The sequence below is a fragment of the Hylobates moloch genome, unplaced genomic scaffold, assembly GCF_009828535.3.
Source record: "Hylobates moloch isolate HMO894 unplaced genomic scaffold, HMol_V3 SCAFFOLD_4, whole genome shotgun sequence".
Lineage (NCBI taxonomy): Eukaryota > Metazoa > Chordata > Mammalia > Primates > Hylobatidae > Hylobates > Hylobates moloch.
The window spans coordinates 160,118,540-160,136,949 of NW_026652279.1; the positions used below are offsets into that span (position 1 = coordinate 160,118,540).

Here is an 18,410-nt window from a genome sequence, read left to right on the forward strand (position 1 = left end):
TTTCTTAAAAACATTTATAACCTATTTTAAATTTTTATTAGCTCTTTATTTTTTGAATATTCATTTTTCCTGACATCCTGTTTTCATTTTGCGGATGCAATATTTTTTATCCCTCTCATATTGAGGATAGTTTCTTCACCACCTGCCTCTTCTGCCCACCCCCCAGGTTTTATTTCTCTACACAGTTTATGTTTCTTCTGAGTTCCTTTTTACCTCTTTGTTTTCTGCTTTTGATGTCAGGAGTTTTCCTTACGTATCTCTAAGCCTTTGGTTATCTGTTTGGATTTAAGATCCAGCTTTTTAAAAGCTGATTGGAGTCTCGGGATGAGGTCCTTGATGACCATGGGCTCTGTTGTAAGGTCCCCTGGTGAGGATGTTTGGGAATGCCAGTGTCAGGATCTGTGCATTTGTTTCTTCCCTGCTCACCCCCAATGGGTTGGTCAGATTCCCCAGATCATACTCTCCACTCTAATACCTGTAGGGTGTAAGCCTGAGAGTCTTAATATTTACTAATAAACCTTGATTTGAGTGGACAAATTTTGATTTTTAGTATTGTATTTGTACCATCAGTGGTGTCTGTGAGTCCCTCCAGTCTCAAGACCTTCCGTTTTTCCGCTTCTGAATAATAAACCTCCAGCCATCTGCCAAGATGGGGAGAGGCAGCGAGGGGTGTTTTCCAACGCTAACAAATAGTACTCTAGTTCTTCTGAGTGTCCAGCAGTTAAATTCAGTTCTGACACTTTCTACCTGGAGTTAGTGTCAGATTCTACAAGTCAAAGAGCTCAGTCTCAGAAGACTGTCTCCACTGCAGATGCCAGTCACACATTGCAGGATACCTGTTCTTCTGACTGACCCGCTGTAAATTGGGGGTTCCCACAAGGTCTGTACCCCCGTCAGGTCTGATATATTTGCAGGAATGTCTCACAGAACTCAGGAACGTACTTTACTTACGTTTATTAGTTTATTATAAAGGATACAACTCAGGAACAGCCAAATGGAAGAGACGCTTAGAGCAAGGTGCGAGGGTGGGTGAGAGTGCATGGAATTCTCATGCCTTCTCTGGGCACCCCACCCTCTCAGCACTTCCATGTATTCACCAACCCAGAATCTGTCTGAATCTCACTGTAGAAGAGTTTTTATAGGGCTCCATCTCCCACCACCCCGCTTCCTGGAGGCTGGTGGGTGGTGCTGAAAGTTCCACCCCTCTAGTCACTTGGTCTTCCTGCTGGTCAACCAGCTCCATCTGAGGCTATCCAGGGGCTCTACCCTAAATAACCCATTAGAGTAAATTCAGATGTGGTTGAAAGGGGCTCATTATGAAGAAGAAAAGGCACTTCTGTCACTTAGGTGATCCCAAAGATTTTTTGGGAGCCAAACACAAAATACATTTTTATAGAATACCACAGCCAGCCAGCAGGTGGTTAGAGTTCAGGGGGTGGCTGTGCAGTGTTCTGCCTTCCTCTTAGCACTTCTGGAAAACCCTGGCCCTGCAACCTTTGGGAAGTCAAATGTTAATCAGGTTGCCTCTCAGATTTCACCACTGCTGGCGTAGTATTTGGTTTTCTCAGGTTTGCCAAGATAGCTACCACTGTATAGTGTTGCTGTTTTCTAACTTAGAAAAATTTTTAGGATCATCTACTCTTCTTTATCTTTGTGGGCCTATACCTTTAAAAAAATCCTTTTAATGTCACTCTTACGAGATTTTAGGAAAGAACAGAGGAGATAAATATGTATGTTCAAACTACCATCTTTAAAAGGCAATATTAAGGCCAGGCGCGGTGGTTCATGCCTGTAATCCCAGCACTTTGGGAGGCTGAGGCGGGTGGATCACCTGAGGTCGGGAGTTCGAGACCAGCCTAACCAACATGGAGAAACCCCGTTTCTACTAAAAATACAAAACTAGCCGGGCATGGTGGCACATGCCTGTAATCCCAGTTACTAGGGAGGCTGAGGCAGGAGAATTGCTTGAACCTGGGAGGCGGAGGTTGTGGTGAGCCAAGATCGCACCATTGCACTCCACCCTGGGCAACAAGAGTGAAACTCCATCTCAAAAAATAAATAAAATAAAATAAAATAAAAGGCAATATTGATTTTTAAAAAGGTGTGTGTTTTAAGAATACTTGCAGTCATGAAATCATTTTTTTCTCCATTGATAGTTACCTCTACAATCATTCAGACATTTTATTAAGGCCATTTTACATTGTGTCATCCTCAAGCATCACTCTCTTACTCGAAATAAAATAGGCCTTGTAATCACTGTGCTCTATTGTCTCACTCTCTGGGCCTACTTACTGGGGCTCTGAGTATTTCAGGCACTTTTGCCCCATCCCCTCTGTCACCACCCTCAAGCCTCATCAAGCCTCTAATCCGGAGGTGGGTAGTGGTAAATGAGCAAGAGGGAACTTGCTTAGTCTCAGGATCCATCTAGAGGAACATAACATTCTTCTACTTTCTGCAGATACCCAGTTTCTGCAGGATAAATTTCCTCATGGTCTCCCCATAAAAGGGCCTTTCCTGCTGTTCTCGATGAGCAGATTAATGTAGGGCACAGGTCTTACCTTCTCCATGTTTTCCAGTTCTGCCTCTTGCATTGCACAGGATAAAGCTTTCCAGGACTAGGCACAGATAATTTGGGAACCTAAGAAATAGCTGTGATGGTGCCACCAGCATTATTCTGTGGATTAATTTGGTTATTTAGCTATTTAAAAGAATCCATTATAGGTATTTTATGTAATATTTTTCTTAAATTTGTAGCCCTGTGTGTGGCTTTCATTTGGGCTATGCTGTTATTAATTAACTGTTACCACATTATTAATACATGTGGTAATAGAGTTGGTACCAGGCAGTGGTATTCACCTTCTCGGGTGCGTGAAGGGATTGCGCTGCCTGGAGGTGAGGGCTAGTCAGAGAGTAGCAGCACACCTACAATCATCTGTGGTCATCTCGAATTGCAACCGTTGGAATATTTTTAAGGGAAGTGGGTATTGTGGGCAAAGTTAGCAATAAGTGACAGTTAGCTTTCTAAATTATTGTGTCTCTGCTTTGAATTTGGGCTAAATAGCCAACATATAAATAATCATCATAGTTTGAAAAATGATCAGTGTCTTTAAAAGTGAAAAAAAGTGATATTTCTCAACCTAAAAATAGGACTACCAGGATCTCCAAATTTGAAGTGATCACATTAACGTGTTTGGAATAATAGACTAGATAAGTTGAATGGATAGATATTTTAGATATCTTCTCTCCTTTAATTCCTATTTAAAAAATAAACTTTGCTGATAGGGTTATATCTGTTTTACTGGTATGAAAACATTTTTAGAGAGACTAAGAAATCTGTCCAGGAACATATAACTCAATTGAAATGTTAACCTACATCACTTGAATCTAAAACCACTGTACCTCCAAGTCAAGATAAAGCAACAGAAACTGACAGGCTTATGGTTCCTCATGTTCATCAGTTTGTAGAGAATTATATTTCTGAGTATTGATTATAATAAATGTGTGTGAATGTTGACTTTCTTTCCTTCATGAGTTACTCAGTATTTATACTGAGAAAAGTAGACTTTAGTCTGCTGTTGTGTAGCCAAAGCCTTTATTTTAAGCTATTCTCTTTCTCCTTCCTTTTCCCACCTCCCTCTCGGCTTGCCACCTCTTTTCTCCTTTTCCCCCTTTTCTTACCCCTTTGTCTCCCCTGCTTTTGCACTGATCCCCACTCCTCTTCCCCTCCCAACAGTACTTACTGGTTTGGTTAGCCCTACCAGGGATTTTAGTAAATAAATACTTAAATGCTTGAATGTGATTGCACAGAGCAAAGTTGACTAATAAAAAGTTTATCAAAATTTGTATTTAGAATGAAGGATGTGAGAAAATAAACTGCCACCATTCAAGGGTTTCAGGAGAAGCTTAAAGGTAATTTCTTGCAGAAGCTGTCTTTGACTACCCCCACCCTCAGACTAGGTCACAGTCTCTTGTGACATGCTTTCTTAGAACATTTTTCTTTCTTATAGCACTCATCACTGTAGATAGTAAATAAGATGTAACAAATGATGTGATATCTGCCACCTCCACTAGAATACAGGCTTTGTGCCAGGAGGAGACTGTGTTAGTTTGTCTCACTCATGATGCCTCACTGCCTTAGTCTGTTCAGGCTACTCTAACAAAATGCCCTAGACTGTGTGACTTAAAAACAACTGAAATTTATTTCTCACAGTTCTGGAGGCTGAGAAGTCCAGGATCAAGGCACCGGCAGATTTGGTGTTTGGGGCTATCTTTTCTCGGTGTCCTCACATGGCAGAAAGCAGAGAGTTCAATGGGCTCCCTTTTATAAGGGCACTAATCCTATTTGCGAAGACTATCCTCCTGACCTAATCACCTCTCAAAAGCCCCGCCTCCTAAGAGCATCACACTGGGGGTTAGGATTTTAACATGTGAATTTGGAGAGGACAGAAACATTCAGTTGATAGCACGTGGTTAGCATAGTGGCTCCCACATAGTGGACACAACTGTGAGATGGATGGATTGATAGAGCAAATAGATTAATGAAAAGTATTTGATCTTTTGATTTCATCTCCTTTTGTTTGGACTATGGCTGTAGCCTCCTAACTGTTCCCGCTGTCACCATGTCAATGCCATCATCTGCACTGCCCCACTCCCCTAATTTTATCTACAAAGGAGATCTGGTCTTATTCCTTTACACCTTGAGAAATCTCCTATGGCTTCCTCCTGCTGTTTTATAAAGTTTAACTTGCTTGTGACACACCTCAGAGCTCCAGCCAATCTTTCCAGCCTCATTTTCTGTCATTCCTTCCTTGTACTCTGCATGTCAGCTAAATTGTGTTACTCACTACTGCCTGTCACGCGTACATCATTACAGATTTCTTTGGATTCATTTATTACGACAGTTGTGGTTACAACATCCCTTCTCCCCTTTGCTTGACAAACTTCTACCAAGAAAACAAGGAGAACTTCAAGGGTCCCCTCAGACAGCTCTGCTCCACGAAACCCTGCTCCAGCCAGAGTTGGAATTAACCTCTCCTTCCTTCTTGCTCCCAGTTAACTTTGTGCTTGTAAGTTACATGAAACATTCATTACTTGAGATTGTAATTATTTACCTAATTGACCACTCTCTCAACTGGATGCTTTTGAAAGAGCAGGATCTTACTCCCTCTTACAGCTCCCTCAGCATGGAGTAGTGAAAAGTGTTCTTTAATACCAAAGAGACAAAGAAAGCTGACTGGGATCGGTCTGCCACATGCTAGTTGCTTCAATTATTTTTTTGCACTAAATTGTTGTGTCTCTGCTAATGTCCTTTTTCTTTTCTTCCTTCCCTCCCTCCTTCCTTCCTTCTTCTTTCTCTCTCTCTCTCTCTCTCTCACTTAGTAAGCTATTTCAAATCTGTTACTTAAGAGAAAAATATAGGCTGGGCGTGGTGGCCCACACCTGTAATCCCACCACTTTGGGAGGCCGAGGCAGGCAGATCACTTGAGGTCAGGAGTTTGAGACCAGCGTGGCCAACATAGTGAAACTCCATCACTGCTAAAAATCCAAAAATAAGCCAGGTGTGTTGGCGGGCACCTGTAATACCAGCTACTTGGGAGGCTGAGGCAGTAGAATGGCTTGAACCCAGGAGGCAGAGGAGGTTGCGGTGAGATGAGATCACACCATTGTACTCCAGCCTGGGTGACAGAGCAAGACTCCATCTCAAACAAAACAAAACAAAACAAAAAAAACCCAGCAACAACAAAAAAGTTTAAAAGTTGAATTTCGCATTTGGGTTCAGTGATTTTTTTTTTAAGGATTGAAATGTGGACTTATAAAATCATTTCCAGCATCTTACCTAAGAGAGAAGCATGTAATCCATTCATTCTTATATTCACAAGATACCTCCTTTCTCAACCAAAAAGTTCTCACACTTTGGGCTCAGTTCAGTATTTGGGTGTCGGATACCATGTGTCCGGCATTGTACTTGGCACTACGTCACCTTGGTAGTCAGCAAGCACACGCCAGGCTTGTCCCAGACACTCTGCAGGTGTGCCACTTTCACTCCTCAGAATAGCCCTGGAAGGTGAGAACTCGCATCTCCTTTGAGGAAACAGGCTCAGAAACCTTCAGCACTATTTTCTATAAATTGATAAAAAAAAAAAAATCATGATGTTAGAAGATACATAACAAGAGGAAGAGGCTTTTCTTGTCTCACTTATGTCTTGACATTGCCTGAGGACTGATTAGGAACTGAGATTGCCAATCATTTTAACAAGATTTTAGTAATGTTTGAAGATCTGTGCCTTCTGAATCAAAGTGGCATGCAGAGGTACTTACCTTGTGGATTGCTGGCTAATTGTGAAAGGAGACTCAGGCTTTTAACACTGCAGGAATTTCAAACTGCAGTCTCAGTGGCCAGAGTGTCTTACCAGGGAGCAGACCTAATGTATCCAGTTTAAAAGGGCGTATAAGCTGTTGCCAGAAGGCTACATGAAGCCACATGATCAGTGATTTTGTATTTGAACATGAAGGGCAGTGGCATCATTGACCTAAGCTAGAGTTTTCTCACCCTCAGCACTTTTGACATTTTAGTTGCATAACCCTTTGTGGTGGGGGCGGTCCCGTGCACTGCAGGGTGACTGGCAGCATCACTGGCCTCCACCCAGTATATGCTGGTAGCAAAACCTCCTTCCCCAAGTCTTACCCAGTCATGACAACTAAAAATGTCTCCAGATAATGCCAAATGACACTTGGGGGGCAAAGTCACCCATGATGGAGAGTCATGACATGCATGATGCTGGGTGGTGGATAGAACCCTGGAAAGAGTTAGCCCACACCCTTGAGGAGCTCATGACCTAGGAAGCTTGTTGAGAACTTTTGACTAGGTAGAATATTTCTAGTAGTTGACTGAAATAGCTTTGGTTGAGGCTATTAGTAAAAATTTGTTTTAAAGAGGTTTAACATCTGTTTTCATTTCTGCTTTTCTGAGTTGCTTTGCTGCTCAATTCCTTTATTTTAGCTGTCTTCCTCTTGGGACTTCAAACATTTGAGTGTGTCAAAATTTCCAGTCTAATAGGAAATATGTTTTGTTCAAAAAGAAATAAAGATATTAATAACTGTTAGGCTAGAATGATGGAAGTTTAACGCTGGTTAAGTCAGACTCAAGTAACAGACAGCAAAGGAGATACTTTAATAGTGAAGGGAACTTGAAGTCTGGTTGTATTCAAGATTCACTTCCTGTTCTTGTTTATCATTGGAAAGATTTTAGATTTAGATCATTGTATTGTTCTAAGAAAAAAAATTCAAAATGCTAACCATGTCTTGGTAACCATAGCAAAATATACAACACACAAAAATAATCTCATACCTATCTTAGGGTTGGATTTTTTGGTATATGTTATGTGTTTGTTGAGTTCTGAAATATCTAACGTGCTTGAAATCTAATGTGCTTTTGTTACCTGAACTAAAGGAAAAAGGCTTTGTCAGTTACAAGAGAATAGGCAGCCCTGTTTTGGCTGGATTGTTAGTTGAAGTAATAGAATGAATTCTGGCTGATTCAGCAGAAAGTGAATTTATTAAAGTAGCTCAGAGAATATTTGGGAAGGCAAATAATCAGTCATGGGTACACCAGAGCTAGAATCAACACTTTACAATTCTCCTCTCTCCTAAAATTATTTTGTTTACTTAATGTTTAATATTGGCTTCTAGGGTGTAGGATTCAGAGAGCAACTTGGTCTGTGTGGTTTTCAGCTGTTATTCCAGTCTGTAGAATAGCAGCTGGTTCATAGAGGCACTTGATAATTATTTGCTGTATAAATAAATGACAATACCAAGGATAGGTTTGTTAATATCAGTGACAATATGAAGGAAAAATATGGAGTAACATTATGAAATGTTAACATTATGCATTCCATTTGGAGGGTTTTTTTTGACAGCAGGATTTACCCTTTCTCTTAAGAAATCTTAATAAATTTATATTGAACAATTTTGTACCATAGAGCCTTGTTTGACATATGTTCCTGATTTAAATGAATAGCCAGATTTAAATGAATAGCCACAAGCAGACTTGCAAGAATAGATGTTGGTATTGCTGTGTTCTACATGAGAAAGCTGAGGGTCTGAGGATTGAGTCACTAAGTGACGGCTACTTAAGTGGCAAGCCTGGATGGAAACTCACGCCTGTCTGAATTGTGGCTCAGACATTTCCTTAATGCCACCTTTTTTTTTTTTTTTTTTTTTTGAGACTGAGTCTCGCTCTTTTACCCAGGCTAGAGTGCAGTGGTTCTATCTCGTCTCACTGCAGCCTCTGCCTCCAGGGTTCAAGCGATTCTCCTGCCTCAGCCTCCTGAGCAGCTGAAATTACAGGTGTGTGCCACCACGCCCAGCTAATTTTTGTATTTTTAATAGAGACGGTGTTTCACCATGTAGGTCAGGCTGGTCTCAAACTCCTGACCTCGTGATCTGTCCACCTTGGCCTCCCAAAGTGCTGGGATAACAGGTGTGAGCCACCACGCCTGGCCAATGCCACTTTATTTTTTAAGGTAAAACAGTCTAGTTAATGGTCACTATAGCAGGAAGCAACTTGAGCATTTAAACTTGCCAAACTGAGGCTGTGTATTTCAACTGCAGCAATGTAAATGTCCAAAGACAACTTATATGATTGTATTCAAACTTTGCTGCTAAAATAGAAGTACAAATAAACACACAATGCAAAGGAAAAAAAGTTCCAATTGGGGGGAAGTGCCCCCATGAATGGGGCCTGAAGAAGCACTATATGACACTCCAGTTATTTAGCTATGACTTTTATTTTCGTTTAATAGACTGAAGAAACTGCTGTTTCTCTTCAGTAGCTACCAAATGCTGCCACTTATGTTTTATACTTTTTGAAAATTTTAAAATAGTTCCAGTTTATAGAAAAGTTGCAAGGATAAAACAAAGAACTCCTATATACCCTAAAACCAGATGCCCCCATTATTAACATTTTCCGCATTTGCTGTTATCATTTTCTCTCTACAAACACAGTATTTTTTCTGAATCATTTGAAAGCAAGTTGTAGACACAATGTCCCTTTGACTCCAAAATACCATGAATATGTATTACTTTATTCACATCTGGCAGTTGTCCAAATAATATCCTTTATGGCAAAAAGGAAAAACAAAATTCTAGCTCATGGTCCAGTTCAGTATTACATGTTGCATTTCATTGGTACATCCCCTTACTGTTTAATCCGGACTGTTCCTCAGTCTGTCTTGGGCGACCCTGGCATTTTTGAAGACTGTAAGCCAGGACTTACAGAAAACGATACATATTCTAAGGCTGTGGGAAAATTAAAGTTTGTGAAGGTGAAGCAGTAGATGAAAATAATGTGTAGTTTTCATATTTCTCTTGGAATAACATTTTATAACTTTTTCATGAGAAATTTCAGTGACACAAGCAGAGAGAATAAAATGAGCCCTATTACCCAGATTCAGTAATTAACATTTTTGCTATCCTCTTTCCATTCCCTGGCATTTTAAAAGTATTTTGAAGCAATTTCCAGACATCATAATATCATATTTCATATTTCAGAAAGCTCTAAAATGGCATTTCTTATATAACCATAATGTTACCTTACCTAACAAAATTATTCATAATTCTGTAATATTATTTACTACTGAAACTACTGTTTCCACATTTATCCTATTAGCTTGGAAATGCCCTTTTACATTTGCTTTTGCATTCGATTGTGGTGTATCTTAAGTAGCTGCTGCTGCTGCTGCTGCTCCTCCTGCTGCTGCTGCTCCTCCTCCTCCTCCTCCTCCTCCTCCTCCTCCTCCTCCTCCTCCTCTCCTCCTCCTCCTCCTCCTCCTCCTCCTCCTCCTCCTCCTCCTCCTCCTCCTCTTCTTCCTCCCTTTGGTAGAGTATTTTTGTACTTTATTAGAATGGTATGGTGGGTATACTAGATTAACTGGCTCATTATCTTATTATTACCTTTTTTCTTTCTTTTTTTTTTTTTTTAAGAGACAAGTGTCTTGCTCTGTCACCCAGGCTGGAGTGCAGTGGTGCGATTGTAGCTCACTGTAACCTCAAACTTCTGGTCTCAAGGGATCCTCCTGCCTTAGCCTCCTGAGTAGCTAGGACTACAGGCATGTGCCACCACGCCCAGCTAATTTTTAATTTTTTGTAGAGACAATGTCTCGTTGTGTTGCCCAGGCTGGTCTCAAACTCCTGGCCTCAAGTGATCCTCCTGCCTTGGCCTCCCAAAGTGTTGAGATTATAGGCATGAGCCACCACACCCGGCCAGCTGGCTCATGATCTGTTCCAGGATTCTCCTGTTGTACTTCCCATGAAGCAGAGGTTGGAAAGCTGAATGCTCTATTTCTTAAACTCCCTTGCCTGGAGTTCTGGATATGATTTAGGTTCCATTATTCAGGAAAACGTGTGGCTCTTGAATTCAGTATGAGCCAAGGCATATGAGATAGCCATTTTCCTGGTGCAGTTCTACACGTCCAACAGGGTGCCAGAGTTCACAGTTCAACTCCCTGCAACTCCCTGCAACTCCCTGATCCCTAGACTCTGCCGAAGTGTTTTGACCTTGGAGCTCACAGTTGATGTAATTAACTTTTGTGATTTCCCAGCCGCCTCAATGTGTCAGAGGAAACAGTTCTCCTGGTAGACCAGTCCTTATATGTTCCAGGAGTCTATTCCTGGAGGCGCTGGATCTGGCCTTCTAGCCTTTTCAGCAATTGTATAAGCACTGAATTCTGTGTACTAAATCTGCTGCCCAAAATAGCTGACAAGATTTCTGTTATCTATAACTGAAACTTGGCTGACAGAACTGCTAATCAAAAGAATGTAACATTTATATTTGACTTCAAATGTATATATACAAAGCAACATACCTGGATCTGAAACATTTAGATTTGAACTGGGACATAGTTCTTCCTTGTGGTCCTTTGTGTTAGGAGATCAAGTTCCTCAAAGAACATTGTGTGTGTGTTTATGAAGCCTTGCTGATCTTTTCATGTGACTTTCTGGTATAACCTGTTCTTTGCTGGTGACTTTGTTACCACCAGCCATCTCTTATTAGGACTTCTTTTTTTTTAATTTTTATTTATTTTTAATTTTTTTCCCACTTTTAGGTTCGGGGGGTACATATGCAGGTTTATTACATGGGTAAATTCTGTGTAACTCAGGCTTGGGGTACAAATGAGCCCATCACCCAGGTAGTGACCATAGTACCCCATATGTAGCTTTTCAACCTCCATCACCCCACACTCCCCCAGCAAGCAGTCCCCGTTGTCTATTCTGTTGTTCCTATCTTTGTGTCCATGTGTATTCAATGTTTAGCTCCCACTTATATGTACAAACATGCAGAATTTAGTTTGCTGTTGCCACGTTATTCTTAGGACTCCTTGAAGGTCTGCTGAGACTCCCCTCACATGTAATCTTAGAATGTGGCCAGTGCGCGTAGAATGTGGCCAGTGCACATCCCATTCTCCTATGATTTGGATTGCTGTGCTTAACTGATAGGAGATGGAGACTGGTAGCTGTGTCTCTCTCAGTTCTTTCTGAATCTGTCCCTGAATTTCTGCCTCTACCCCCTGATGTAACAAGAGTAAGGGCATGTGTTAGAGAACATACACCATTTTTAGAAATTTATTACAGAAATTTTCAAATATACATAAATACAGAGAGAATGGTATAATGACTACCATGTACCCATCACCTTTTAATCATTTTTTTCCAACACACAAACTTCAAATAATTTGACAGTTGGATCCCTAATGGGACACTGGTTTCCATTTTTCATTTTACCATATGGTTCCTAAAATCTGCATGGTGGTGGCCTACAGTGTCCCTCAACCCTGCCCTCAGATTTGCCAGTATCTCTACGGGCCTCCCCAGAGGCCTGAGTGTCAGGTGCAGGCACAGGCAGGTACCAGGTTTCAGGTAGAGCCCATAGGAGATTGTTGGGACTGAGAACCAGGATTACCTTGATTTCTTGTCACATTTATATCAGGCCTGTGAGTCTGTTTTGATAATGTTTTCTTCTTAACTGCTGTTCTTTTTTTTTTTTTTTTTTTAATTTATTTTTTTATTTTGAGACAGGGTCTCACTCTCATCCAGGCTGAAGTGCAGTGGCACGATCATGACTAACTGCAGCCTTGACTTCCTGAGCTCAGGTGATTCTCCCACACCAGCCTCAGTTCTTTCTGAACCCATCCCTGAACTTCTGCCTCCACCCCATGATGTAACAAGAGTAAGGAAAAATATCTTTCTCTCTTCTTTTTTTCTTTTTTTTTTTTTTTGATAGAGACGAGGTTTTGCCATGTTGCCCAGGCTGATCTCCAATTCCTGGGCTCAAGTGAGCCTCCTGTCTCAGCCTCCCAGAGTGCTGGGATTATAGGCATGAGCCACCATGTGCAGCCTTAACTGTTGTTCTTTTAACAAACCAATAATGTTCAACTTTAGGACCTTCTCCTTGCCCCTGCTCCCTTACTGGGGAAAATAATAAGCAGTAATACATGAAATGGCACTTGCATATACTTTCATTACTCTCTTGAACATATAATACATGATATGCTAAAACATACTGTTTGCATTTATTTTTATAGGCTAATATAGGCAGTAACCTTATACATTTTTACTATGTAGCCCCTGCCAAAAAATTTGATATTTCATGCCAGGACTTGATGGGAAAATTGTGGAACTGCTGCCCTCAAGCAATAAGAACGTATCAAAATGTTACTTTTTTTAGATTAGGTCACAAACCTTTTGTAGCCTCGGTGTAGTTTCATTCTGACACACTTTTTTCTTCTCAAAATCTGCCTGGGAAAAGTCAGTCTTGTACAGAAACCAGAAATAAATGTTTTAACACTCTGAGAAAACGGATAAAAGCCAATCAGAAAAGCACTTTAGTTCTTGTTTTGGATCAGTTGCGGTAGGTGCCGTGTGGGGCAGAAAGTAACGTGGCCCCTGCTCTGGAGTGGTTTTCAGTTGAGTGGACAGGATGTCTAAGAGCATTACTAACTACGAGAAGCAACACAGTTAGCATGCAGATAGAGAACAGCTTTGAGAACAGCTTTAAAATTTTTGAGGAAGGTGAACTCTTGAAACAAAAAGGAAATAAGGTATTGTATTGCTCTCTTAAACAGCTTCTTCTTTCTAACAACTACAGTATTGCCAGGATTTCTCTCGGTTTGGATGTGTGTTATCAGAGATAAAGTAGGATAGCAGTCATATGCTGCTTTTTTACATGTGGAAGGAAATGGAAAAGCTAGTGGTGCTCCTCTTATACTCTCAACAGAAAAGTTTCATTTTGGAAAATGAATCCTGACTGATTTAAATGTCATTCTAGTTTCTAATTTAATGTATTTTCCATGATTAGCATTTTAGTACCAAGCAAGTATTAGTTATCTGTTGCTGCCTAACAAATTATGACACGCAATAATATCAACCTCTTACTCACTATACTTTAAAACTACAAATCATATAGTCTCCTCAGCTAATATTTGATGACCTATAGTCAACATATATTTTTTAGAGCACTGTCTATGTTCAGGGTGTCATGCCCAGTGCTGTCCAGAATAGAAAGAAGGAAAAGCTAGTGTCTCTTCCCCAATGGAGTTTATGTTTCATTTGAGGAATACAAGAATATTGCACATGAAATAGACCATAGACTGTATGATGGCTGGCAAAGAGCTTGCCTGTTATCTAACGCTTACTTCACTGACAAGACAATTGAAGTCTAGAAAGACTCAAAGACTGGACAAAGTGGGATGGAGCTGGGTTGGAGTCTGACAGAACCAGGCCACCCATCTCCACACCAGTGTGTTTTTTCTTCCTTTTTTATAAGATCTAAATTAAAACTATGTGGCATGTACTGTAAAAGCCAAATAAGTTGAGGAAAGGAAGATGGATGGCTTTGAGTAGTCAAAGAAAGATTAAGGGAGGCGGTGTGATTTGGATGTAAGTGTAAACAAGAAGGGGAGGAAGCAGGAGAATCCCACTAGAGAGAACCAAACATTTTATCCACAGGATGGACAAAACCAACCAAACAAACTCGAAAGGCCCGTATTGGGCAATGGAGAGAAATTAGGTTGGAGGGAGTTGAAAGTGTGGGAGAGGAACTTGAACTTGATGTGGTAGATCATGGGGAACTATTCTCAATCCCTGAGCATGAAATGACACAATGAAAGTGGAATTAAAGAAGATTGTTTGCCAAGATAACTGGATAGTGTCTGCATTTTTCTTTTCTTACACTCTGTGTATTGGTCTTTTTTTTTCATTCCAAGTAGGTTAAACACTGTATTAATCAGAACAGGTTAGCTTATGGTGCAGCCACGAAATAACCCTGAAATCACAGTGGCTTAATCCATAGTGCGTTTCTTGTTTGCACCACTTGTCTAATACAGTTGGGTGGGGCATGGGGTGGGAGTTCTCACTTACTCATTCAGGGACCCAGGCTGACAAAAGTGCCACCATCTAGAACATTGCCGGACGCTGTGGCAGAGGAAAATGCCGCTCCCTCACACCTCAGGCTGGAAGTGACACACGCCTCTTTTGCCCCCAACCCATTGGTCAGAGGTAGTCACATGCTCTTCCTCCCCACCCCCAAGGAACTTGAGGATATTTGGTGAGCAGTGTATGTCTCTTTTAAGGCTTTCTGAATACCTGGAACATATACGTTTATTTGTTTAAGAGAGAAAATATGATGATGAAGAGTGCAGACCGTGGAGCCAGACCCCAGAGTGTAGAGCCTGGCTCCCCCACTTGCTGACTGTGTAACCGTGGGCAAGTTACTCAACCTCTCTGGAGCATAGTTTCATCATCTGGAAAGTGCGACTGATAAATAGAACAAGCCTCACAGCATTCTTGTGAGATTTGAATGAGCACTTTATATATGTAAAATGCTTAAAGCAATATGCTATATAATTGTTAGCAAGTATTTATTATTGTTATTAGTCATCATTTAATCTGCTGGCTTCTGGTACAGCATCCTAAAGAAAGGCTAAAGTTTCTGACTCTCATCAAGAGGTCTGGGGGAAAGAGGTTGTAATTAGGTGTGCCAAGGCCAGTGTCTGGACTAGGATGATGGTAGTGGGCAAAGAAGATAGGCAAGCCCGGGCATGGTGGTTTACGCTTGTAATCTCAGCACTTTGGGAGGCCGAGGCAGGTGAATCACTTGAGGTCAGGAGTTCGAGACCAGCCTGGCCAACATGGTGAAACTCATCTCCACTAAAAATATAAAAATTAGCTGGGTGCAGTGGTGGGCACCTGTAATCCCAGCTGCTCAGGAGGCTGAGGCTGGTGAATCGTTTGAACCCAGGAGGTGGAGGTTGCAGTGAGCCAAGATTGCGCCACTGCACCCCAGCCTGGGTGACAGCAGGACACCGTCTCACCAAAAAAAAAAAAAAAAAGAAAGAAAAAAGAAAAAGAAAAGTTAGGTAAGAGTGCATTTAAGAGGAGAGAACCCAGGTAGGGATTTGTTCACCACCTGAATCCCATGGATGAGAGAAAAGTATCAGGTGAGGGTGACAGAGAATGCAGGTAGAGTTTGCAGAGAAATTCAGGGGCTTGAGGGGAAAGGTGAACTGAATTCAGATGTGGTGATCGGGAGATGTCCAAGGCCCTGGAGGAAATAGAAAGGGAGGAATGGAGCTCAGGCTACAGGGTGGAACCTCTTACTAAGCAAGTTTCAGTAAGTGGTGGCATGAATGCTCCAAGTCAGGCCACAGGTTCTGGGGCCAGAGAGTGTGGGATTAAACCAGCTCTGCCACACCATGTGACCTTGTTGCTGTAGTTTCCTCATCAGCAAGATGGGGATGATAGTCATACCATGTCTTAAGGTAGTGAGGATTAAATAAGTTGATGCCTGTAGAGGACTTGGAAAGTGGCATGTAGTCAGTGTTCAGCAAGGTCTTAATCGAATAGAAATTTGGGGGCTGTCTTTTAAGCAAACCGCTTTTCTGAGTTTAATGAAAACCTTTCATTGGCAGCAGTTCTTATGAGTACTCATGTAGTCCTCCCTGGGTTCAAAATAATGGCCTTGTCACCAGGTCACTTGTAATCCACTTGCTTTTCATTTTCTCATTCTTCACCCAAATAGTCAGTGAGCAAATATTTTTTAGCTATGAAGAGAATAAGAAATTACGGTGGGCTGAAAAGTAACCAAAATAGACCATTTTAAGGGCTAATTTAAGATCAGTGCTTCCCCTTCTGAAATCGCATGCCACCTTGTACTCATTGGTAGGAGCCACTGTCTGCCCTTGCCTCTTGAAATATAAAATTATTTCTATATTTAGTTTTAAATTGCCTTGTTGACTAATTAGCGCTCTCCTTTAGTGTGTCTAATTTAAATTACAGGATCTTCAAGGGCATATGCTCTACATTGTATAACTGCCTTCAGTTACACACGTGCTCTAGCATATGTAATTGAATATTTGGGTTATTTCTTTTCATTGAGAATTAAGAATTTCACAGATATTTCAGTAGGGCTTTAGAATTTTGTTAGTAATAGTACCAAACATACGTTATCAATTAAATAGATATTTGAGGACCTTCAATGTGCCAGGTTCTATGGCAATGTTGTATATATAAGAGAAGAAGCACTTGCCCTCACCGAGCCCACAGCTTAGCCAAGTTTATAATCTATATCTGGCCGGGCGCGGTGGCTCACGCTTGTAATCCCAGCACTTTGGGAGGCCGAGGCGGACGGATCACGAGGTCAGGAGATCGAGACCATCCTGGCTAACACGGTGAAACCCCGTCTCTACTAAAAAATACAAAAAATTAGCCGGGCGTGTTGGCGGGCGCCTGTAGTCCCAGCTACTCGGGAGGCTGAGGCAGGAGAATGGCGTGAACCCGGGAGGCGGAGCTTGCAGTGAGCCGAGATCGCGCCACTGCACTCCAGCCTGGGCGACAGAGCGAGACTCTGTCTCAAAAAAAATAAAAAATAAAAAAAAAATAATCTATATCTATTGTTGGGTTATTTGTCCTATTTAAGCATTATGCAGTCTGCTAGCATGTAATAAACCTTTTCAGGGGCCACATGATTGAGTTGTCTTCTTTATGGCTAGGATACAGAATTGGGGTTACATTCCTTTTTTTTTTTTTTTTTTTTTTTTTGGACAGAGTCTCGCACTGTCTCCCAGGCTGGAGTGCCATGGTGCCATCTGTGCTCACTGCAAGCTCCGCCTCCCAGGTTCATGCCATTCTCCCGCCTCAGCCTCCTGAGTAGCTGGGACTACAGGCGCCCGCCACCACGCCCAGCTAATATTTTTTTTTGCATTTTTGGTAGAGATGGGGTTTCACCATGTTAGCCAGGATGGTCTCCATCTCCTGACCTCGTGATCCACCTGCCTCGGCCTCCCAAAGTGCTGGGATTACAGGCGTGAGCCACTGTGCCCGGCTGGGGTTATATTCCTAATGCTGCCTTTAATTTATCAGGGTGCCTCTTCTGAAGTTAAGTTTCTTTATAAAGTATGGGTGACACTGTTTGCTCAACCTGTTTCACAGGATTGTGGAAAGGAAGATGTTATATAATGTATGGACTGTTTTATAAATTATTGAGTTCTTCACATATACATGATGCCATTTCTAACATCTGACACTATATATACTATCCTCTCACTGAATAGTCAGTGCATTTATTTACACTGATCCAAACTAAATAGCTTTGAGGGTTTTTTTTTTTAATGTGGTCAACTGCCATAATAATGATCCATTTTCCCAGATTAGTTTTTCTAGCTCCCAATTATTATTTAAAACTGTAAATAATGTATCACCCGATTCATGGAGAAAATACTTATAGGGTTGTGATTTTCAAACAGTATGTTATATAATAAAGTCATGTTCTGTAACAGAATGTAACAATTATACAGCCCTGCCCTGTTCTCCAAGTTGACCTCCTGGTTAGGGGAATGCCCCAGAAATAAATGTAAAGCTAAATAATAACAAGACAGTGAGGGGATGCCTACAGCCGTGTATGAACAGTGGCTTGGTGAGTAGAATGGGCAGCCTTTAAGGGGAGTGATTAGCTGAGTTTGATTGGAGTACAGACTTTTAAGAAAACATTAATTGGAGATAGGATTAGGGTTTACCTTTTTGGCAGTATGGTTGCTGATGACTGGATAAAATCATTTATATAGATTTGTGATATAGTGGAGGGAGGAGGCAGAAAACTGAACAGATAAAAGAATGTTATTCTGTTGTCAAATGCCATAGGTATTTACTCTCTTGTTTACAGGATCCTAAGAATTGACTCCCTTAGCCCAGAGAGGACTCTTGCCTACCCTAAGACAGTGTGTTGGCTCATACATCCCAGAAAGCGTCTCTACTCCAGTGTAGTCACAGAACCAGGGCACCACAGAGAAGCTCTGAAGTGGAGGAAGCTTTCTTTTTGATTTTCCTTTAGTAGTCTTCACGATGGTTCCTCTTTAGAGATC

The 18,410-nt window shown here is 41.3% G+C and overlaps 1 protein-coding gene across 2 annotated transcripts in view; it reads left to right on the forward strand.

The window, feature by feature from the left end:
- Positions 1–18,410, forward strand: part of UBAC2 (UBA domain containing 2) — a 190,170-nt gene that overhangs the window by 71,415 nt on the left and 100,345 nt on the right. The window lies entirely within an intron of this gene.